Source organism: Oratosquilla oratoria, chromosome 20, assembly GCF_046742065.1.
Source record: "Oratosquilla oratoria isolate Oo_2021 chromosome 20, ASM4674206v1, whole genome shotgun sequence".
Lineage (NCBI taxonomy): Eukaryota > Metazoa > Arthropoda > Malacostraca > Stomatopoda > Squillidae > Oratosquilla > Oratosquilla oratoria.
The window spans coordinates 22332781-22356147 of NC_134796.1; the positions used below are offsets into that span (position 1 = coordinate 22332781).

Sequence of the window (23367 nt, forward strand, 5' to 3'; positions counted from 1 at the left end):
CCATCTCATTCTAGGACACCCCCTCATGTTTATTCCTTCCACCTCTGCCTTCCACACCTTTTTTACTAATCTTCACTCGTTCTTTCCATGTGTCCAAACCATCCCAATAATTTTTCATCAACCCTATCTCCCACTCCTGTTCTCCTCCTCACCTCCTCATTTCTCACTCTATCTAGCCTAGTAACCCCTATCATACTTTTCAGACACCTCATCTCAAACACATTACCTATATGGACGAAGAAATGATAAGGAAAATACTTACTACACTAATAAGACCAAAACTCGAGTACGCAGCATCACTTTGGACACCCAGCACCAAAAAGAATATTAAGAAACTAGAAAGATTACAAAGAGCGACAACAAAACTAGGACCGACACTTGCCGAACTAACATATGAGCAAAGACTATCCAAATTGAACCTACCAACTCTGGAACAAAGAAGAGAAAGAGGAGATTTGCTAACTATCTACAGAATAATGAAAGGAATGGAAGTTTTAGACAGGAACGACCTATTAATGTGGGACAACGGTAAAACAAGAGGACACAAAAAAAAATTGAAAAAGGATAGTTATAGAAAAAACTTGAGAAGGAAGAGTTTCCCACACAGAGCGATAAATACATGGAACAAATTAGACAACAAAACAGTATGTGCTAACACTACAAGATTTTAAGATAAAACTTGATGCAGAGAGATACAAAGACAGGTCATCACGAGCATAGCTCCCCTCCCGTATATTACAACTAGGTAAATACATTCAAACTCCTTCTCTCTTCCTCTCTTAGGTTCCATGTTTCTGCCCTGTACAGTGCTGTCGACACAATCACTTCTTCACAATCTCCTCCTAGCATCGATTCTAAAATGTCTATTTCTCATTACATTTTTTAATCCCCCAAGGCATTTACTCACTTCTCTCAATCTACATTTTACCTCCATGCCTACTCCCTTTCCTGCCACATTTGCATCCAAGTATCTAAAACTATCCAATTTCTCCAATCTGTCTCCCTTGATACTCACTCCAAGTCTGCTGCCACTCTCTCCCCATGTACATCTCATCACCTTACTTTTACCCACATTTATCTTCAACTTCTTTCTTTCGCACACCTTCCCAAACTTTGTCACTAACTTCATTAATCCCTCTTCTTATCCTGCTTTAAGTGCAGTGTCGTCAGCAAAGAACAACTGGCATATCTCCCACTTTTCTCCATTTTCTTTAACCATCTCTAATCCCCGATACACTATCCTTGCATTCACCTCTCGTAACACCCCATCCATGTATTAATTGAACAGACAGGGTGACATAACACATCCCTGACCAAGTCCCACCTTTACCTCAAACCACTCACTTTCTCCATTTCTAATCCTAACACACGCTCTACTCTTGTATAAACTCTTGACTGCTCTTCACAGCTTTCCTCCTATCCCATATATCTGCAAATCTTCCGCAGTGCCTTCTTGTCTACCCTGTCATAAGCCTTTTCCAGATCCATCAAAGCCCAAAAAACATCCTTACCTTTTCCTATAACTTTCTCACATATGTCTTGCCACTTAAATCTGATCTACACAAACCCTACCTGTCTTAAACCCACACTGTTCCTCACCAATTACTACCTCTGTTCCTATCCTAATCCTCTCAATTAAGACCTTCCCATAAGCCTTCCCAACTACTCTTTAACAAGCTGATCCCTCTAAAACTACTACATTCACACTTGTCCCTCTTCCCATGTAAAATGGAACTATACAAGCATTAGTCCAGTCCTCCAACACTCTACCCTCTCTTAAACAAACATTAAATAATCTCACCAGCCAGTCCACCATCACTGTACCTCCTTTTTTCAGACATTCTGCATGGCATCTATCCAACCCAGGTGCCTTACATGCCTGCTCTCATCTTAACAGCTGCTTTCACTTCATCTTTCCTTATTTCTCCTCCATGTTCCTCACTCATCACGGTCATTTTCTTAGCACTTCCCACTGCAACTACCTTTCCCTCCCTATCCACCTTCACATGTAGCAACTCCCTAAAATACTCTGCCCACCATCCTCTCACTGCCTTCTCTTCCATTATCATCTCTCCATCTACACCTTTTACCTTTTCTTCTCAACTTGATACACCTCCTCTTCCTCTTTTACATTTTTTATTGCTTTCAAAATGTTCTGTCATACACTTACCCCATTTCACACCTACTCTCCTCTTTGCCTCATTTATCTTGTGCTGGACTTCTCTTCTCTTTACTTTGTACTTCTCATATGATTCCCTCGTCCTAATTTGTAACCGATCTGTGAAAGCCTCTTCTTCTCTTTTACACCCTTCTTTGCTTCCTCATCCCACCACTCACTACCCTTCCTTCTATTTCCTCCCATCTTCCTTGTTCCACACATCATCTTTGCACATCTTATGACTCCCTCTTTGAACCATCCCCATTTCTCCTCCACTCCAAGTTCTACTCTATCCTTTACTCCCTCCCACTCCTCTTTAGTTCTTCTTATAGACCTTCTCCTTTTCTTTCTCATTTAAGCAGTTCACTCTAAGTACCTCCCTACCTTCTGCCCTTTTCCTCTTTCTCCACCTATTCTCCACTCGCAACTTACCTTCCACCAAAAAATTGTCTGATATTCCCCCCACCCTCTCACCTTAGAACATTTACATCCTTAACTCTTCCTGCTATACTCCTGTACTGTAGTCAAAATTTGTGAAAAAGTTACCAAAAATAGATGGACAAAACATTTGGAGAACAACATACTGATTGTGCTTTCCTAGATCTAGAAAAAGCTTTTTATAAAAGGCCACATCGAAAACTATTAGGAAAACAAAAACCATAGGAGGGTTACAAGATAAACTGCTAGAATGGGTGGAGGATTTCTTGCGTGGATGAAAAATGAGAGTAGTACTCAGAGATAAGGGAAGAGATTAGTGGAGTTCCACAGGGATTGGTACTGGCTCTAATAAAGTTTGCTATTTATGTGAATGGAGGTGGAGGTAGAATGTAGGTTGAGAGAAGCGAGTAAATGCCTTGGTGGATTAAAAAGTGTAATGAGAAATAAACATCTGGGAATGGATGCTAAGAGGAGGCTATATGAAGGAGTGATTGTGCCAACAGCAATGCACTGGGCAGAAACATGAAATATGAGAGAGGAAGAGAGAAGGAGTTTGAATGTGTTAGAGATGAGGTGTCTGAGAAGTATGATAGGGGTTACTAGGCTAGATAGAGTGAGAAGTGAGGAGGAGAACATGGGTGGAAAAGGAGCTGGAAGATAGGGTTGATGAAAGAATATTAGGATGGTTTGGACACATGGAAAGAATGAGTGAAGAAAGATTAGTAAAAGAAGTGTGGAAGGCGGAGGTGGAAGGAGTGAATATGAGGGGGCATCCTAGAATGAGATGGATGGATGGGGTGAAAGGGGCTTTTCAAAAGAGAGGAATGTCTGTTGAGGAAGGACAGGAGAGAACAGAAGATAGGGGTGAATGGAGAAGGGTTGTATATAGATGAGGCTGTGATGCATGAGGGGGAGTGGGTGGGGGATGGGGGGTGAGGAAGTATGTATGAGAAAAAAATTGACGCAGCCCGAAGGGATTTCTCTTCGTCTTCTCCTTTCCTGCATAAGGGGACGGAGAGGGGGGTCGCCAAATATATGAAACGGCCTTGCTGTGGATGTGCTGTGTCTTGCGACACTGCTTCTGACCCAGGGCAGTAGACAGGATGCAGGGATGACCCGTCATCCAGGAGGTGCCAAGATAGGAGGGTGGAGGGGAGTGGAATATATGGGAAATGAAATGGGTGGGAGTGATTTCTATGCCTTTTTCTTTTTGGCTACCCCCCATGTAAGGGGGAAAAAGCCTTTGGTATATGTATGTATGTATTTATGTGAATGACATGGATGAGGGTGTGGACAGTGGTATGAGCTTCTTTGCTGACAACGCAAAGTTCTTGGGAAGAATGAGCACTGAAATAGACTGTGAGTCTCTGCAGAAAGATCTGAACAAACTTTGGGAATGGAGTCAGAAGTGGACTTAAATATTAAGAAATATAGCATAATGGAATTTGGAAAAAGTAAAAACAGAATATCAGGACAATATAAAATCAGTGAAAAAGAAATAAAGAAAGTGGGATTTGAAAAAGACCTGGGAGTAATCATCACAAAGGACATGTTCCTTGATAAATAAACAAAATTGTTGGAGAAACCTAGAATTTGCTAAGATCAGTAAAAGTGGCATTTACTTGGACAAAGAAATGGTGAAGAAAATACTAGTCATATTGATAAGACCAAGACTGGAGTACGCAGTGACACTATGGACACTCAGTACTAAAAAGATTCCAAGGAAAATTGAAAGAATCCAGAGAGCAACTACGAAGATGGCCCCCCACATTTTCAGAACTGTCATATGAAGAGAGATTATCAAAATTAGATTTACCAACCCTGGAACAAGGAAGAGAAAGAGGAGACTTGTTGATCATCTATAGAATCATGAGACGTACAGAAGCCCTTGATAGAGAAATATAAGAGGACATAGAAGGAAACTAAAAATATAAGAGACCTAGAAAAAGAACAGCTTTCTCCATAGAGTGGTGGATGTATGGAACAAACTGGATGAAATGATAGTGTATGCAAAATCCATGCACAAATTTAAGAACAATTTAGATACAGAGACGGCACACCACAAGTGTAGCTCCCCATCCCATAAGATACATAATTTCAGCTATTTCTACAAATGTATATTACTCATTCCCTTGATACAGTTTCACTATTTCTTGTTTAGTTTTCAATTTACCATACTATTTGGATTTAGACATGGAAGATTTGCTTGTACTTCAGGGTAATAGAAATAATGCAAGAAAGGAACAGATGGATGGATTGTGTTTTCCTAGATCTACAAAGAGCATTTGATAAAATACCACATAAAAACCTAAGAAAAATTGAAACAATAGGTGGTGTACAAGGAAAGTTATTGAAATGGATGGAAGATTTCTTGAATGGGAGAAAAATGAGTGGTTCTTAAGATACAGAAACTTGACCTCGACATTACAAAGGAAAAGGGGACTGTAATCGTAGTAGTTTTAGAGGGATCAGTTTATTGAATGTAGGTGGAAAGGTTTGTGATGTTTTGATTGAGAGAGGAGAATGAAGGGAATAATTGGTGAGATGGAGTGGGACTTTAGGGAAGGAAGATGTGTGGATTAAATTTTTATGGTTAGGCAGATTTGCGAGAAGGCTTTGGCAATAGGTCAAGATGATTGTTGGCCCAATATGGATTTGGTGAAGATGTACTCCAGGGTAGGTAGACAGGAAGGCACTGTGGAAGGTATTGCAGGTAAATGGGATTGGGGAAAGCTGTAGGGTAGTCAAAAGTTACTATTTTTATTTTCAGACTCCATCCAGTATTAGAATAATACCAATACAGGTTCAAACTGACCAAGATACAACCACCACATGGAGGACACAGAAAAAGCCTACAAGTCTATGATGTGCACAGGTATAGCCTGGACAACTCTATACTTACCCGAGTTACTTAGGGACTTCTTTGGAGGTTGTTGCTGATTCCTAATGGCTGTGGGTCTTCAGAAAGAGACTTGGAGGAATGGATTGCTATCTATCAATGTATATACCAAAAGGCTTCTCTCTTGTGAAGGAAGTAGCTAGCTAAGGCATGCACCCATCCAACACCTATTTATATTTTCCCCTATATCATAACTCCTTAACTTTGTTTTGGAGCTATAATAAGCGGGGGAGGGAAAGTAAATGGGTAAAAGATATGTGGAAGGCAAAGGTGGAAGGAGTGAACATGAGGGGGAACCAAGGATGAGATAGATGGGGTAAAGGGGGCATTGGGAAAGAGGGGAATGTCTGTTGAGGAAAGAAGGGAGAAGACAGAAGATAGGAGTGAGTGAAGAATGGATGATGCTCTGATGCATGAAAGGGAGTGGGTGGGGGATTGGGGGGTGAGGGAGTAGGTTTGAATGAGATGGAGCCCAAAGGGATTTCTCCCCATCTTCTCTTTCTCTGAATAAGGGGACGGAGAGGGGGGTAGAGGGAGTCGGTGATTAAATTAAGTGGCCTTGCTGTGGATGTGCTATGTCTTGCTATGCTGCTTCTGACCCAGGGCAGTGGGCTAGGTGCAGAGATGACCCATCATCCAAGAGGAGCCAAGAGATGAGGGAGGAGGGAGAGGTGGTGAATGGAGTGGAGTGTGTAGATGAAATGGATGGGAGTGGATTTATGCCTTTGAATTCAGCTACCTCCCTTGTAGGGGGGGGGAACCATGTATGTATGTATATGTATCATATCTCCTGGTATGGGTTACAAGGTTGGATAGAGTGTAAAACAAGGAAGTGAGGAGTAGATGTGGAAAAGTAAATGGCAGATGGAGTTGATGGGATGGTTTGGACACAGGAATGAGTTAAGAAAAAGGAGTAAAAGAGGTGTGGAAGGCAGAGGGGATGACAGAGGATGAGATGGATGAATGGGGGTAAATTGGGCTTTGAGCAGGAGAGAAATGTTAAACAAGGAATGGAGAAGCCAGCATATAAAGTGGAGAATGGTTGTGTATGGATGCAAAGAAGGGAGGTGCCAGGGGATGGGGGAAGTAGGGAATGTATAAATAATATTTTGACTCAGCCTGGAGGAAATTCTCCCCCATCTTCTCTATTTTCTGCATTGGGGTTTGAGGTTGCTGATAAAGTGAAATGGGCCTGCTGTGGATGTACTGTGTCTTGCTGCATTGCTTCTGACCCAGGGTAGTGGGTAGGAGACAGGTATAAACAGTCATCCACAGGATGCTAATACAAGGAGGAAAGGGTGAAGGACAGGAGTGGATATATGCCCTTGGTAAATAGATAGGACTTAGCTCCTCATGGATCATTGGCCATCCTATCCCAGTGCTCAGTGCCTGGGTCAGAAGTACAGTGATCCCTTGGTGCATGGAAGGGATATGTTCCAAGTCCCCTTGCAAGTAGCAAAAAATTGCAGATAATGGCCGCACCCCATAAAGATGCCTTAGAATATCTTTTTTAACGGTACAAACCTTGTTTTAACACTTTCAATTTGTTTTATGATGTAAGTAAATGTTAATACTCCATTTTTGCATAGTTATTTTTGTAAATATGATAAATTTTAGTAGAAGCAGCCTTGCTGTGGATATGTTATGTCTTGCTGCATTGCTTGTGACCCAGGGCAGCAGGTGGGATATGGGAACGACTCATCATCCACGAGGAACTAGATGAGAGGAAAGGGTAGTGGATGGGAGTGGGTACTTAGATTTTGACTTGGCTACCACCTTTGTGAGGGGGGGAAAGCTGAGAGGAGAGTGGGAATGAAGGATAGATGAGAACTAGGAGTGGAGGAGGAATGGGGATGTTTTAAGGAGGGAGTCACAAGGTGTACAAAGATTGTGTGTGGAATGAGGAGGACAGGAAGAAATAGAAGGAAGGGTAGTGAGTGGTGGGATGATTAAGCAAAGAAGGTTGTAGAAGAGAAGAAGCGAGCATTCACAGAGCATAAGATAAGGGAGGCAAAGAGGAGAGCAGATGTGCTATGAGGTAAGAGTGTGACAAAATTTTGAAAGTAATAAAAAGGTGTTTTGGAAGGACATTAAGAGAGGAAGAGGAGGTGAATCAAGTAGAGAAGAAAAGGTAAAAGGTACAGATGGAGAGGAAGATACGCAGAGTATTTTAGGGAGTTGCTAAATGTGAAGGAGGTTAAGGAGGGAAAGGAAGTTGTAGTGAGAAGTGCCAAGAAAATGACAGTGATGAATGAGGAAAATGGAGGAGAAAGGAAAGTTGAGGTGAAACCAGTTATTGAAATGATGAGAGGAGGTAAGGCACCTGGGTTAGATGTGGAGTGTCTAAAAAAGGGAGGCACAGCAATGATAGACTGGCTGGTAAGGTTGTTGAATGTTAGTCTAAAAGAGGGTATAGTGCTGGAAGACTGAAGGAGTGCCTGTATAGTTATACTTAACAAGGGAGTGGGGACAAGTGTGAGTGTAGTAATTTCAGAGGGATCAGTTTGTTGAGTGTAGTTGTGAAGACTTGAGAAGGTTCTGATTGAGAGGATTAGGAGAGGAACAGGGTGTAATTTGTGAGAAACCGTGTGGGTGTAGGACAGGTAGGGGTTGCATGGGTCAGGTTTTTGTGGTAAGACAGATGTGAGAAAGCTTTGGGAAAATGTAAGGATGTTTTTTGGGCCTTTATGGATTTGGAAAAGACTTGTGACAGGGTAGACAGGAAGGTACTATGGGAGGTATTGCAGATGTATGGAATAGGAATGCTGTTAAGAGTTTTAATGAGAGTAGTAGAGTGTTAGGATTAGAAGGGAGAACAAGTGGTTTGAGGTAAAGGCTGGATGTGTTGTGTTGCCTTGGCTGTTCAATTAGTATATGGATGGGATGGTGCGAGAGGTAAATGCAAGGGTAATGGCCAGGAGATTGGAGGTGGTTAAGGGACTGTGGGAAGTGCTTATAGGTGAACGTGTCATAAAAGTTGTTCAATTTCTTTGGTGAACTTATGTATACTTACTCTATCGGAAAGAGTATTATTGCATACTAAATTGTTTTAGTAACATGTATATATTACGTGTAGTTAATTTTTTTCTTTATTTTTTTATGATAGTATCTGTAATCATTAAAGTATCCACAGGCATAGGTAATCAGCCTACTATGTAGGAAATGAAAGATTAGAGTCTTGGAAACAACTTCATCAAGTTAGATTTTTTCCTACTCTCCTTTATTTTTTTTATAATTTTTTTATTTTGAATAGTAGAAACTTCAGTGAAAATCTGCTATGATAAATTAAAAAAAAAAATAAGTTACAGTTTCCTTTGTTTTTTTCTGATCAAATTAAAGAATTACTCTTTCTCTTTACAAATTCGAAAGAATGAATGAAATCGGACAAAAAGAAACAGAGATATGGCTATTTAAATATAAAAAACATAAACTTTTCAGGAGAGGCATTTAAAGTTTAAAGGAGCGCACCGGCATTTAAAATCCTCCGGCCGCGTACTCACTCGTGACATTGTCTATTTTTTTACGTTTCCGTTTAAAACTTTAAACAAAACTGAACTGGCTATCGAAAATTTGACTTAATTTCAATATACAGAATGTTTTTTCATGCAATGGGGTTGCCAGATGTCGCCAATAATTTATCTATTTCATTTTATATATAAGAACAGAAACGGAATTGAGCTGTAATATTTGGTCGAAGTGTTACAGCCATCATAGAGAATATTTTGAATACCTGTTGGTAGAAAAAAAGATAATACGATCGCATGCATGACTGGTAGGCTAACAGATACGCGACAGGGCGACATCCTTTTTCCTTTAGCTTTGAAGAGATACTGAGATCCTTGTGGTGATTGACGATTAGTGTTGGGCAAGTTGCCAGATATCTCCATATATATTAATTATAGTAAACAAAACAGAACTGGGTATCAAATTTTGACTTTATTTCAATATACAGAATGTTTTTTCATGCAATGGGGTTGCCAGAGGTTGCCAAAAATTTATCTATTTTATTTTATATATAAGAAAAGAAAGGGAATTGAGCTGTAATATTTGGCTAAAGTGTTACCACCATCATAGAGAATCTTTTTAAATGTTTACCTAAAATTCGTTGATTTTCCAGAATTTTTCGTGTTTTCGCGCCCTACAGTCCCTTAAAGAAAATGGAGAAAAATGGGAGATAAGCCAGTTGTTGATAACTGCTTGTAGTAGGATCAGAGGAGGGATTAAGGAAGTTAGTGACAGAGTTTGGGAAGGTGTGCGAAAGAAGGTAGTTGAAGATAAATGTGGGTAAAAGTAAGGTGATGGGATGTGCAGGGGGAGAGGATGGCAGCAAATTGGAAGTGATTATTAAGGGAGAGAGATTGGAGGAAGTAGATAGCCTTAGATACTTGGGTGCGAATGTGGTGGGAGGGGGATGGAGATGGAGGTAGAATGTAGATTGAGAGGGACAAATGGGTGCCTTGGGGGATTAAGGAGTGTAATGAGAGACATTTGGGAATGGATGCTTAGAGGAGAGTGTATGAAGGAGTGATTGAGCTGACAGCACTGTATGGGGCAGAAACATGGAACATGAGAGGGAGAGGTTGTATTTACCTAGTTGTATTTACCTAGTTGTATTTTACGGGAAGGGGAGCTATGCTCGTGGGGTCCCGTCTTCATATCTCATTTTATCTAAACTATTTTTAAATTCATGTATTGTTTTTGCACACACCACTTTCTCATCTAACTTGTTCCAACTGTCTATTACTCTGTGAGGAAAGCTGTTCTTTTTCAAATCTCTTCTATAGCTGTCTTTTTTTATTTTCTTTCCGTGTCCTCTTGTATTTCTGTCATCCCATTTTATCAGATTCTCTCTATCAGTAATTTCTATGCCTTTCATGATTCTGTAAATAGCTATCAAATCTCCTCTCTCTCTTCTTTGCTCTAGTGTCTGTAGTTTAAGTTTTTGTAGTCTCTCTTCATATAATAGTTTTGAGAGTGTTAGTGCCAGTTTTGTGATTGCTCTTTGTATTCTTTCAAGTTTTTTTATACATTTTTTTGTACTTGGTGACCATATCGTTGCTGCATATTCCAATCTTGGTCTTATCAGGGTGATTAGGATTTTCCTCACCATTTCTTCATCCAGGTATGTAAATGCCACTTTGATTGTTCTTATTAAATTATAAGTTTCTCCAAAAATCTTATTTATATGTTTCTCAGGTGACATATTATTCATAACAATGACTCCCAGGTCCTTCTCATTTTCTACTTTTTTTATTCCTTCTTCTCCCAAATTATATGATCCTGTTATTCTGTTTTTGCTTTTTCCAAATTCCATTATACTACACTTTTTTGTATTGAACTCCATCTCCCACTTCCTACTCCATTCTTGTACTTTATTTAGATCTCTCTGTAGTGATTCACAATCTTCTTCAGTTTCCACTCTTTTCAGTAGTTTTGCATCATCTGCAAAGAAGCTCATATAGCTTTCAATTCCTTCATCCATATCATTAATATATATAGCAAACATTATTGGGGCCAGAACTGTTCCCTGCGGGACACCGCTTATTACTTCATTCCATTTTGAGTGCTGATCTCTTATCACTACTCTCATTTTTCTTTCTTGCAAAAAGTCTTCCATCCAATTTAGCAATTTACCTTGTATTCCTCCTTCATATTCTAATTTCTTAAGCAACTTCTTATGTGGTACTTTGTCAAAAGCTTTTTTTAGGTCTAGAAATGCACAATCAGCCCATCCATCTCTCTTGTATTATATCTATTAGCCTTGAATAGAAACATATTAAATTGGTGACGCATGATCGTCCTTGTCTGAATCCAAATTGCCTTGGATTTAGTACGTTGTTTTTTTCCAAGTATTTTACCCATCTACTTTTGATAATTCTTTCACAAATTTTTGCTATTGTACTTGTTAGAGAGACTGGTCTATAGTTGGTAGGTTCTTCTTTATTTCCTCCTTTATATATAGGTACTATATTTGCTTTTTTCCAATCTTCTGGAACTTTTCCTTCTTTTAAGGAACTGCTTATTATGCTATGTATTTTGTCTGCCAGTTCATTCCTGCATTCTTTCAGAATCCAGTTTGCTATTTCATCTGGCCCATGCGATTTTCTGACATCAAAATTACCCAAGTGTGTCAATATTTCATTCTTTGTTACTTCTATTTCTTCCATAGGGGGGACTTTTTCTTTCCACTCAATCTCTTCAGGTTGTATATTTTCCCTTGTAAACACTGATTTAAAATGTTTGTTCATAATTTCTGCCATTTCCATTTCCTCAGTGTATTCAACTCCTCCTTGTCTTAATTTCTCCAAGTCTTGTTTGTTTTTCAGTTTATTGTTTACAAATCTGTAGAATAGTTTTGGTTGATCTTTACACTTTTCTATAACATCTTTTTCATATTTTCTTTTTTCCTCTCTGCACTTTTGTACATATTCATTTCTATAACCAGTATATATTTTCCATTTTTCAGGTCTTCTGTCTTTTTTCCATCTGGTCCAGGCTTTGTCTCTTTTGTCTTTTAACTCCGTACAACTTTTGTTGTACCAGCATTTTACATATTCTTTTTCTTGTTTTTGTCTTGGGACATACTTTTCCACTCCTTTTTTGTAAATTTTTGTCAAAATATTCCATTTCTCTTCCACTGATGTTTCTTCTTTGTATATTTCTTCCCAGTTTTCTTGTTGGAAGAATTCTCTTATTTTATCAAAGTTTGTTTTTTCATACATCATTCTTCCTTTTCTATATTGTTCATTTCTTTTGATATATTTTTCTTCATTAAGTTCCAGTTCAATCAATATGTGGTCACTTTTACCTATTGGTGTTTTATATTCAATCTTGTCCACTATTCTAGGTTCAGATGTAATTATTAAGTCTAGCCTCGATGGTTCTTCTTCATTTCTATACCTAGTGTTCTCTTGTATCCATTGTGTCATTGAATGGTCAGTAATCATCTCAAGTAGAGCATTTCCCCATGAGTCATCACCACTCTTTACTGTCATTTCTTCCCAGCAGATTTCTTTGCAATTAAAGTCGCCCATCATAACTATTCTTCCTCCGTCTTCCATTATTTTAGTTAATGCTATCTTTGTGTCCTCTAACATACTTTTATATTCACTCTCCTCCCATGAGGCTGTTTTCGGAGGCACATAATTGATCACAAATTTTCTGCTCTTCTTATCTCGGTCTTCCACTTCTATCATAATCATCTCTACTGTATTCTTTCCATATATGACACCTTTCACGTTTATATCCTTCTTAGTCAGGAACATAACTCCACCCCCTTGCTTTTTCTCTCTGTTTCTAATCCAATAATTGTATGCATCATGTCCTACACTGTTGGGTGGTAGTGGGCCTTTTAATTTTGTTTCTACAATTCCCATTATGTCCGGTTCTTTTTCTTTCAAATAATCATTCAGCTCATTCAATCCTGTTATTAATCCATCTATATTTGTGTAAGACACTCTTAGTTTTCTGCCACTTCCATTGTGTTCTCTGTTTCCCTTATGTTTTTCTTTAGTATGTCGAACTTCCTTAGTTTCATGTTCACTACTCTCCAATAGAATCTCTCTTTCTCTGACTCCGTTCTGTTCTCGTTTTTTGCCTTAGCTTCCAGTCTTTTCTGCTTTTCTTCCTCTCTTTCCTCTTTATTCATTTCTCTTTTTATCCATATCTTTTTGTATTGTTCACTTGTTGCTAGTTTCCCTGTTTTGGATAAGATATTCTCTGCCGTTGTTTGTGACTTGAATTTAATCTTAATTGGTCTGGTCTTGTCTGTGCTATACTTTCCGAGTCTAAATTTCTCTTCGATTTGTTTCATAATTTCTGGTTCATCTTCCTGAACTGATTCTAGTAATTGGCTTACTTTTTCATTTTCCTCTTTGATTCTTGTGGTTCTATCTGTGTTGTGTTTCTCTTCCATTCCTAATATAATTATACATTTCTTCTTTTCTGCTAAATCCCTTACTATATTCTCCTTTTGTCTCATCACTTTAATAACTGAGTCTTCAGTATGTTCTTTCAATTGCTGTTTGACTATGTCAGTGAATGAAACCTTATTTCCTTCTTGGGTTTTCTTCCAATTTTTACTTTCTTTAGCTATCGTTTCTCTGTTTTCTTTACTATTCTTCTTCAATTCCTCATTCTCCACCTTTACCTCTCTTAACTGTCTTTTTAGGTCTTCTATTTCATCAGTTAAGTTTTTATTCGCCTTTTCCAGTTCTTCCAATCTTTCAACCCTTTGTAAAATGGTGTTCATATGACCTAACCTACTCTCCAAGTCCTCGATCACCTTATCAACCTTCTTCTCTAGTCTTGTCAGTCGGGGGGGTTTGTATCCCCCCCACTCTCTTTAAGGGACTGTAGGGCGCGAAAACACGAAAAATTCTGGAAAATCAACGAATTTTAGGTAAACATTTAAAAAGATTTTCTATGATGGTTGTAACACTTTAGCCAAATATTACAGCTCAATTCCGTTTCTTTTCTTATATATAAGATAAAATAGATAAATTTTTGGCAACCTCTGGCAACCCCATTGCATGAAAAAACATTCTGTATATTGAAATAAAGTCAAAATTTGATACCCAGTTCTGTTTTGTTTACTATAATTAATATATATGGAGATATCTGGCAACTTGCCCAGCACTAATCGTCAATCACCACAAGGATCTCAGTATCTCTTCAAAGCTAAAGGAGAAAGGATGTCGCCCTGTCGCGTATCTGTTAGCCTACCAGTCATGCATGCGATCGTATTATCTTTTTTTCTACCAACAGGTATTCAAAATATTCTCTATGATGGCTGTAACACTTCGACCAAATATTACAGCTCAATTCCGTTTCTGTTCTTATATATAAAATGAAATAGATAAATTATTGGCGACATCTGGCAACCCCATTGCATGAAAAAACATTCTGTATATTGAAATTAAGTCAAATTTTTGATAGCCAGTTCAGTTTTGTTTAAAGTTTTAAACGGAAACGTAAAAAAATAGACAATGTCACGAGTGAGTACGCGGCCGGAGGATTTTAAATGCCGGTGCGCTCCTTTAAACTTTAAATGCCTCTCATGAAAAGTTTATGTTTTTTATATTCAAATAGCCATATCTCTGTTTCTTTTTGTCCGATTTCATTCATTCTTTCGAATTTGTAAAGAGAAAGAGTAATTCTTTAATTTGATCAGAAAAAAACAAAGGAAACTGTAACTTATTTTTTTTTAATGTATCATAGCAGATTTTCACTGAAGTTTCTACTATTCAAAATAAAAAAATAATAAAAAAAAATAAAAGAGAGTAGGAAAAAATCTAACTTGATGAAGTTGTTTCCAAGACTCTAATCTTTCATTTCCTACATAGTAGGCTGATTACCTATGCCTGTGGATACTTTAATGATTACAGATACTATCATAAAAAAATAAAGAAAAAAATTAACTACACGTAATATATACATGTTACTAAAACAATTTAGTATGCAATAATACTCTTTCCGATAGAGTAAGTATACATAAGTTCACCAAAGAAATTGAACAACTTTTATGACACGTTCACCTATAAGCACTTCCCACAGTCCCTTAAATCCCTTGAAAATATTCTTATCACTTTCTACTGTATTGTTCCTATCTATACTTCTAATCTTTACATTCTTATTAGACATTCCGTCGTCCTCCAGCTCGTCTTGTGGTCGTTTGTTTACTTTACGGCGGTCTGTTTGGACCAAGTCCTCTACTTCCTCATTACCTTCCATTTTCCCAGCAATCCCTCCCCTTCTCCTCTTTCCTTACTTTCCCACTACCCCACGAGCAATTTCCCCCCACCCTGTAAATACAAAAAGGCACTTCTCTTTGCGTTGGGATCCACAATCTTCACTTTTCTTCAGAACGTTCTTCAAGCCGTCCGTTCGTTGAAAGTGTGTGTGTGAATGGTATTTTGATGCAACCCAAAGGGATCTCTCCCCGTCTTTTCTTTTTCTTGCATGAGGGGACGTAGAGTGGGGGTCGCCAAATAAATGAAGTGGCCTTGCTGTGGATGTGCTGTATCTTGCTACATTGTGTCTTACCAAGGGTGGTGGGCGAGATGCAGGGATGACACATCATCCAGGAGGAGCAGGGATGGACAATTCCATTTTTACAGTAGTTGCCTCATTGTTGCCCACAGACATTCACTTCAGATGTTATATATATATATATATATATATATATATATATATATATATATGACGACATCTTGACATATATATATATATATATATATACACCAAAGGCTTTTTTTTTTTCCCTTACATGGGGGGTAGCCAAAAAGAAAAAGAAACCACTCCCACACATTCCATTCCCTACATATTCCACTCCCCTCCGCCCTACTCCCTCCCTCTTATCTTGGCACCTCCTAGATGACGGGTCATTCCTGCATTCTGTCCACTGCCCTGGTCAGAAGCAGTGTCGCAAGATACAGCACATCCACAGCAAGGCCAGTTCATAAATTTGGCAGGGAGAAATACCTTCAGGTTGCGTCAAATTTTTTCACATACTTCCTCACCCCCATCCCCCACCCACTCCCCCTCATGCATCACAGCATCATCCATACACAACCCTTCTCCATTCACCCCTATCTTCTGTCCTCGCCCGTCCTTCCTCAACAGACATTCCTCTCTTTTGTAATACCCCTTTCACCCCATCCATCCATTCATCCATCTCATCCTAGGATGCCCCCTCATATCCACTCCTCCACCTCTACTAATCTTTCTTCACTCATTTTTTCCATGTGTCCAAACCATCCTAATACTCTTTCATCAACCCTATCTCCCAACTCCCTTTTAACCCCTGTTCTCCTCCTCACCTCTTCATTTTTCACTCTATCTAGCCTAGTAACCCCTATCATACTTCTCGGACATTTCATCTCAAACACATTCAAACTCCTTCTCTCTTCCTCTCTTATGTTCCATTTCTCTGCCCTGTACAGTGCTGTTGGCATAAATATATATACACAAGGTGTGTTTTTTAAGTAAGTACTGTTTTAAAATAAAAATTAAACATAGACTTCGTAACAATTTTATTTTTACATGAAAGTCTGTACTGTAATCTATTTTTCAACAAAATTTCCACGAATATTAAGGCATTTATCATATTGTACAACTAGCTTTTGAATACCATCCTTGTAGAAATCTGCCGCCTGATTAGAGAACCATTGCAACATGGCCATTTTGACATCTTCATCGTCATCGGTGTGCTGACCACCCAGATGCTTCTTCAAATGCAGGAAGATGTGGTAGTCACTGGGCTGTACGAAGGGTGATCAAGTTGTTCCCAGCCTGATCTGTTTATATCTTGAGTTTGATTGACTGTGTGTGTGAAGATTGTCCACTTCATTCCTCATCATGCACATTTGTACGGCCATCTTTAAAAGCTCTCACCTATTTCCACACCATCCCATCACTCATAATGTTTTCTCCATACACAAAACTGATCTGATGATGAATTTCAGCTGCTTTCATGCCTTTAGCAGTAAGAGAACGAATCACAGCGTGTATTTCACAATCGGCGGCATTCTCAATCGTAGGAGGCATTTCAAATACAAACAAACTTAAACACGGTCAGATGATTCCATAATAGCGGCTGTGGCTAACCAAGAGATAGTAGTACACAACGTGCATGCGCCAAGTGCTGACTGCAGCGCCACAATGGTGGAATTTCAAAACAGTACTTACTTAAAAAACATGCCTCGTGTGTGTGTGTATTTACCTAGTTGTATTTACCTAGTTGTATTTTACGGGAAGGGGAGCTATGCTCGTGGGGTCCCGTCTTCATATCTCATTTTATCTAAACTATTTTTAAATTCATGTATTGTTTTTGCACACACCACTTTCTCATCTAACTTGTTCCAACTGTCTATTACTCTGTGAGGAAAGCTGTTCTTTTTCAAATCTCTTCTATAGCTGTCTTTTTTTATTTTCTTTCCGTGTCCTCTTGTGTTTCTGTCATCCCATTTTATCAGATTTTCTCTATCAGTAATTTCCATGCCTTTCATGATTCTGTAAATAGCTATCAAATCTCCTCTCTCTCTTCTTTGCTCTAGTGTCTGTAGTTCAAGTTTTTCTAGTCTCTCTTCATATGATAGTTTTGAGAGTGTTGGTGCCAATTTTGTAATTGCTCTTCGTATTCTTTCAAGTTTTTTTTATACATTTTTTTGTACATGGTGACCATATCGTTGCTGCATATTCCAATCTTGGTCTTATCAGGGTGATTAGGAGTTTCTTCACCATTTCTTCATCCAGGTCTGTAAATGCAACTTTGATTGTTCTTATTAAGTTATAAGTTTCTTCAAAAATCTTATTTATATGTTTCTCAGGTGACATATTATTCATAACAATGACTCCCAGATCCTTCTCATTTTCTACTTTTTTTATTCCTTCTTCTCCCAAATTATATGCTCCTGTTATTCTGTTTTTGCTTTTTCCAAATTCCATTATACTACACTTCTTTGTATTGAACTCCATCTCCCACTTCCTACTCCATTCCTGTACTTTATATAGATCTCTCTGTAGTGATTCACAATCTTCTTCTGTTTTCACTCTTTTTAGTAGTTTTGCATCATCTGCAAAGAAGCTCATATAGCTTTCAATTCCTTCATCCATATCATTAATATATATAGCAAACATTATTGTGGCCAGTACTGTTTCCTGTGGAACACCACTTATTACTTTATCCCATTTTGAGTGCTGGTTTCTTATCACTACTCTCATTCTTCTTTCTTGCAAAAAGTCTTCCATCCAATTTAGTAGTTTGCCCTGTATTCCTCCTTCAGTTTCTAATTTGTTAAGCAACTTCTTATGTGGTACTTTGTCAAACGCTTTCTTTAGGTCTAGAAATGCACAGTCCGCCCATCCATCTCTCTTGTATTATATCTATTAGCCTTGAATAGAAACATATTAAATTGGTGACGCATGATCGTCCTTGTCTGAATCCAAATTGCCTTGGATTTAACACTTTGTTTTTTTTTCTTCTAAATATCTTACCCATCTACTTTTGATAATTCTTTCACAAATTTTTGCTATTGTACTTGTTAGAGAGACTGGTCTATAGTTTGTAGGTTCTTCTTTATTTCCTCCTTTATATATAGGTACTATATTTGCTTTTTTCCAATCTTCTGGAACTTTTCCTTCTTTCAAGGAACTGTTTAGTATGCTATGTATTTTGTCTGCCAGTTCATTCCTGCATTCTTTCAGAATCCAGTTTGCTATATCATCTGGTCCATGCGATTTTCTGACATCAAGATTACTCAAGTGTTTCAATATTTCATTCTTTGTTACTTTTATTTCTTCCATAGGGGGGACTTTCTCTTTCCATTCAATCTCTTCAGGTTGTATGTTCTCCCTTGTAAACACTGATTTAAAATGTTTGTTCATAATTTCCACCATTTCCATTTCCTCAGTGTATTCAACTCCCCCTTGTCTTAATTTCTCCAAGTCTTGTTTGTTTTTCAGTTTATTGTTTACAAATCTGTAGAATAGTTTTGGTTGATCTTTACACTTTTCTATGACATCTTTTTCATATTTTCTCTTTTCCTCTCTGCACGTTTGTACATATTCATTTCTATAACTGGCATATATTTTCCATTTTTCAGGTCTTCTGCCTTTTTTTCCATCTGGTCCAGGCTTTGTCTCTTTTGTCTTTTAACTCCCCACAGCTTTTGTTGTACCAGCTTTTTACATATTCTTTTTCTTGTTTTTGTCTTGGGACATACTTTTCCACTCCTTTTTTGTAAATTTTTGTCAAAATATTCCATTTCTCTTCCACTGATGTTTCTTCTTTGTATATTTCTTCCCAGTTTTCTTGTTGAAAGAATTCTCTTATTTTATCAAAGTTTGTTTTTTCATACATCATTGTTCCTTTTCTATATTGCTTATTTCTTTTCCTATATTTTTCTTCATTAAGTTCCAGTTCAATCAATATGTGGTCACTTTTACTTATTGGTGTTTTATATTCAATCTTGTCCACTATTCTAGGTTCAGATGTAATTATTAGGTCTAGTCTCGATGGTTCTTCATTTCTATACCTAGTGTTCTCCTGCATCCATTGTGTCATTGTATGGTCAGTAATCATCTCAAGTAGAGCGTTTCCCCATGAGCTGTCTCCACCCTTTACTGTCATTTCTTCCCAGCAGATTTCTTTGCAATTTAAGTCGCCCATCATAACTATTCTTCCTCCATCTTCCATTATTTTATTTAATGTTATCTTTGTGTCCTCTAACATACTTTTATGTTCACTCTCCTCCCATGAGGCTGTTTTTGGAGGCACATAATTTATCACAAACTTTCTGCTCTTCTTATCTCTGTCTTCCACTTCGATCATAATCATCTCTACTGTATTCTTTCCATATATGACACCTTTCACGTTTATATCCTTCTTAGTCAGGAACATAACTCCACCCCCTTGCTTTTTCTCTCTGTTTTTAATCCAATAATTATATGCATCATGTCCTACACTGTTGGGTGGTAGTGGACCTTTTAATTTTGTTTCTACAATTCCCATTATGTCTGGTTCTTTTTCTTTCAAATAATCATTCAGCTCATTCAATCCTGTTATTAATCCATCTATATATGTGTAAGACACTCTTAGTTTTCTGTCACTTCCATTGTGTTCTCTGTTTCCCTTTTGTTTTTCTCTTGTATGTCGAACTGCCTTAGTTTCATATTCACTACTCTCCAATAGAATCTCTCTTTCTCTGACTCCGTTCTGCTCTCGTTTTTTTTCTTAGCTTCAAGTCTTTTCTGTTTTTCTTCCTCTCTTTCCTTTTTATTCATTTCCCTTTTTTATCCATACCTTTTTATATTGTTCACTTGTTGCTAGTTTCCCTGTTTTGGATAAGATATTCTCTGCCGTCGTTTGTGACCTGAATTTAATCTTAATTGGTCTAGTCTTATCTGTACTATACTTTCCGAGCCTGAATTTTTCCTCAATTTCCTTCATAATTTCTGGTTCATCTTCCTGAACTAATTTTAGTAAACTGCTTACTTTTTAATTTTCCTCATTGGTTCTTGAGGTTCTATCTGGGTTATGTTTCTCTTCCATTCCTAATATAATTATACATTTCTTTTTGTCAGCTAAGTCTCTTACTATATTCTCCTTTTGTCTCATCACTTTAATAACTGAGTCTTCAGTTTGTTCTCTCATTTGCTGTTTAATTATGTCAGTAAATGCAACTTTACTGTTTTCTTTAATCGACTTCCATCCCTCTCTGTTTTCTTTACTATTCCTCTTCAATTCCTCATTCTCCACCTTTACTTCTTTTAACTGTCTTTTCAGGTTTTCTATTTCTTCAGTTAAGTTTTTGTTCGCCTTCTCTAGTTCTTCAAATTTTTCAACCCTTGGTACAATGTAGTTAACATGACCAAACCTACGCTCCAAGTCCTCAATCATCTTATCGACCTTCTCTTCTAGTTTTGTCAGTCGGGGGGGGTTTGTGTCCCCCCCACCCTCTTTAAATCCCTGGAAAATATTCTCATCACTTTCTACTGTATTGTTCTTATCTATACTTCTAATCTTTACATTTTTATTAGACATTTCATTGTCACTCAGCTGGTCAGGGGGCCTTTTGTTTACCTTTCGCCTGTCTGCCTGGGCCAAGTCTACTCCTTCCTCATTTCCTTCCATTTCCTCTAGCAATCCCTCCCCTTCTCCTCTTTCCCTACTTTCCCACTACCCCACGAGCAATTTTCCCCCCACCCAGCAAATACAATAGGCACTTCTCTTTGCTTTGGGATCCACGAAACTTCAATTTTCTTCAGAACTTCGTCTATGCTGTCCGTTCGTTGAAGTGTGTGTGTGTATTTACCTAGTTGTATTTACCTAGTTGTATTTCACGGGAAGGGGAGCTATGCTCGTGGGGTCCCGTCTTCATATCTCATTTTATCTAAACTATTTTTGAATTCATGTATTGTTTTTGCACACACCACTTTCTCATCTAACTTGTTCCAACTGTCTATTGCTCTGTGAGGAAAGCTGTTCTTTTTCAAATCTCTTCTATAGCTGTCTTTTTTTTTATTTTCTTTCCGTGTCCTCTTGTATTTCTGTCATCCCATTTTATCAGATTCTCTCTATCAATAATTTCTATGCCTTTCATGATTCTGTAAATAGCTATCAAATCTCCTCTCTCTCTTCTTTGCTCTAGTGTCTGTAGTTTAAGTTTTTGTAGTCTCTCTTCATATGATAGTTTTGAGTGTTGGTGCCAATTTTGTAATTGCTCTTTGTATTCTTTCAAGTTTTTTTATACATTTTTTTGTACTTGGTGACCATATCGTTGCTGCATATTCCAATCTTGGTCTTATCAGGGTGATTAGGATTTTCCTCACCATTTCTTCATCCAGGTCTGTAAATGCCACTTTGATTGTTCTTATTAAATTATAAGTTTCTCCAAAAATCTTATTTATATGTTTCTCAGGTGACATATTATTCTTAACAATGACTCCCAGGTCCTTCTCATTTTCTACTTTTTTTATTCCTTCTTCTTCCAAATTATATGCTCCTGTTATTCTGTTTTTGCTTTTTCCAAATTCCATTATACTACACTTTTTTGTATTGAACTCCATCTCCCACTTCCTACTCCATTCTTGTACTTTATTTAGATCTCTCTGTAGTGATTCACAATCTTCTTCAGTTTTCACTCTTTCCAGTAGTTTTGCATCATCTGCAAAGAAGCTCATATAGCTTTCAATTCCTTCATTCATATCATTAATATATATAGCAAACATTATTGGGGCCAGAACTGTTCCCTGCGGGACACCGCTTATTACTTCATTCCATTTTGAGTGCTGATCTCTTATCACTACTCTCATTTTTCTTTCTTGCAAAAAGTCTTCCATCCAATTTAGCAATTTACCTTGTATTCCTCCTTCATATTCTAATTTCTTAAGCAACTTCTTATGTGGTACTTTGTCAAAACCTTTTTTTAGGTCTAGAAATGCACAATCAACCCATCCATCTCTTTCTTGTATTATATCTATTAGCCTTGAATAGAAACATATTAAATTGGTGACGCATGATCGTCCTTGTCTGAATCCAAATTGCCTTGGATTTAGTACGTTGTTTTTTTCCAAGTATTTTACCCATCTACTTTTGATAATTCTTTCACAAATTTTTGCTATTGTACTTGTTAGAGAGACTGGTCTATAGTTGGTAGGTTCTTCTTTATTTCCTCCTTTATATATAGGTACTATATTTGCTTTTTTCCAATCTTCTGGAACTTTTCCTTCTTTTAAGGAACTGCTTATTATGCTATGTATTTTGTCTGCCAGTTCATTCCTGCATTCTTTCAGAATCCAGTTTGCTATTTCATCTGGCCCATGCGATTTTCTGACATCAAAATTACCCAAGTGTGTCAATATTTCATTCTTTGTTACTTCTATTTCTTCCATAGGGGGGACTTTTTCTTTCCACTCAATCTCTTCAGGTTGTATATTTTCCCTTGTAAACACCGATTTAAAATGTTTGTTCATAATTTCTGCCATTTCCATTTCCTCAGTGTATTCAACTCCTCCTTGTCTTAATTTCTCCAAGTCTTGTTTGTTTTTCAGTTTATTGTTTACAAATCTGTAGAATAGTTTTGGTTGATCTTTACACTTTTCTATAACATCTTTTTCATATTTTCTTTTTTCCTCTCTGCACTTTTGTACATATTCATTTCTATAACCAGTATATATTTTCCATTTTTCAGGTCTTCTGTCTTTTTTCCATCTGGTCCAGGCTTTGTCTCTTTTGTCTTTTAACTCCGTACAACTTTTGTTGTACCAGCATTTTACATATTCTTTTTCTTGTTTTTGTCTTGGGACATACTTTTCCACTCCTTTTTTGTAAATTTTTGTCAAAATATTCCATTTCTCTTCCACTGATGTT

At 37.6% G+C, this 23367-nt stretch overlaps 1 protein-coding gene across 15 annotated transcripts in view; it reads left to right on the forward strand.

Annotated features, from left to right (window-relative positions):
* Positions 1-23367, forward strand: part of LOC143036396 (E3 SUMO-protein ligase RanBP2-like) — a 381916-nt gene that overhangs the window by 220113 nt on the left and 138436 nt on the right. The window lies entirely within an intron of this gene.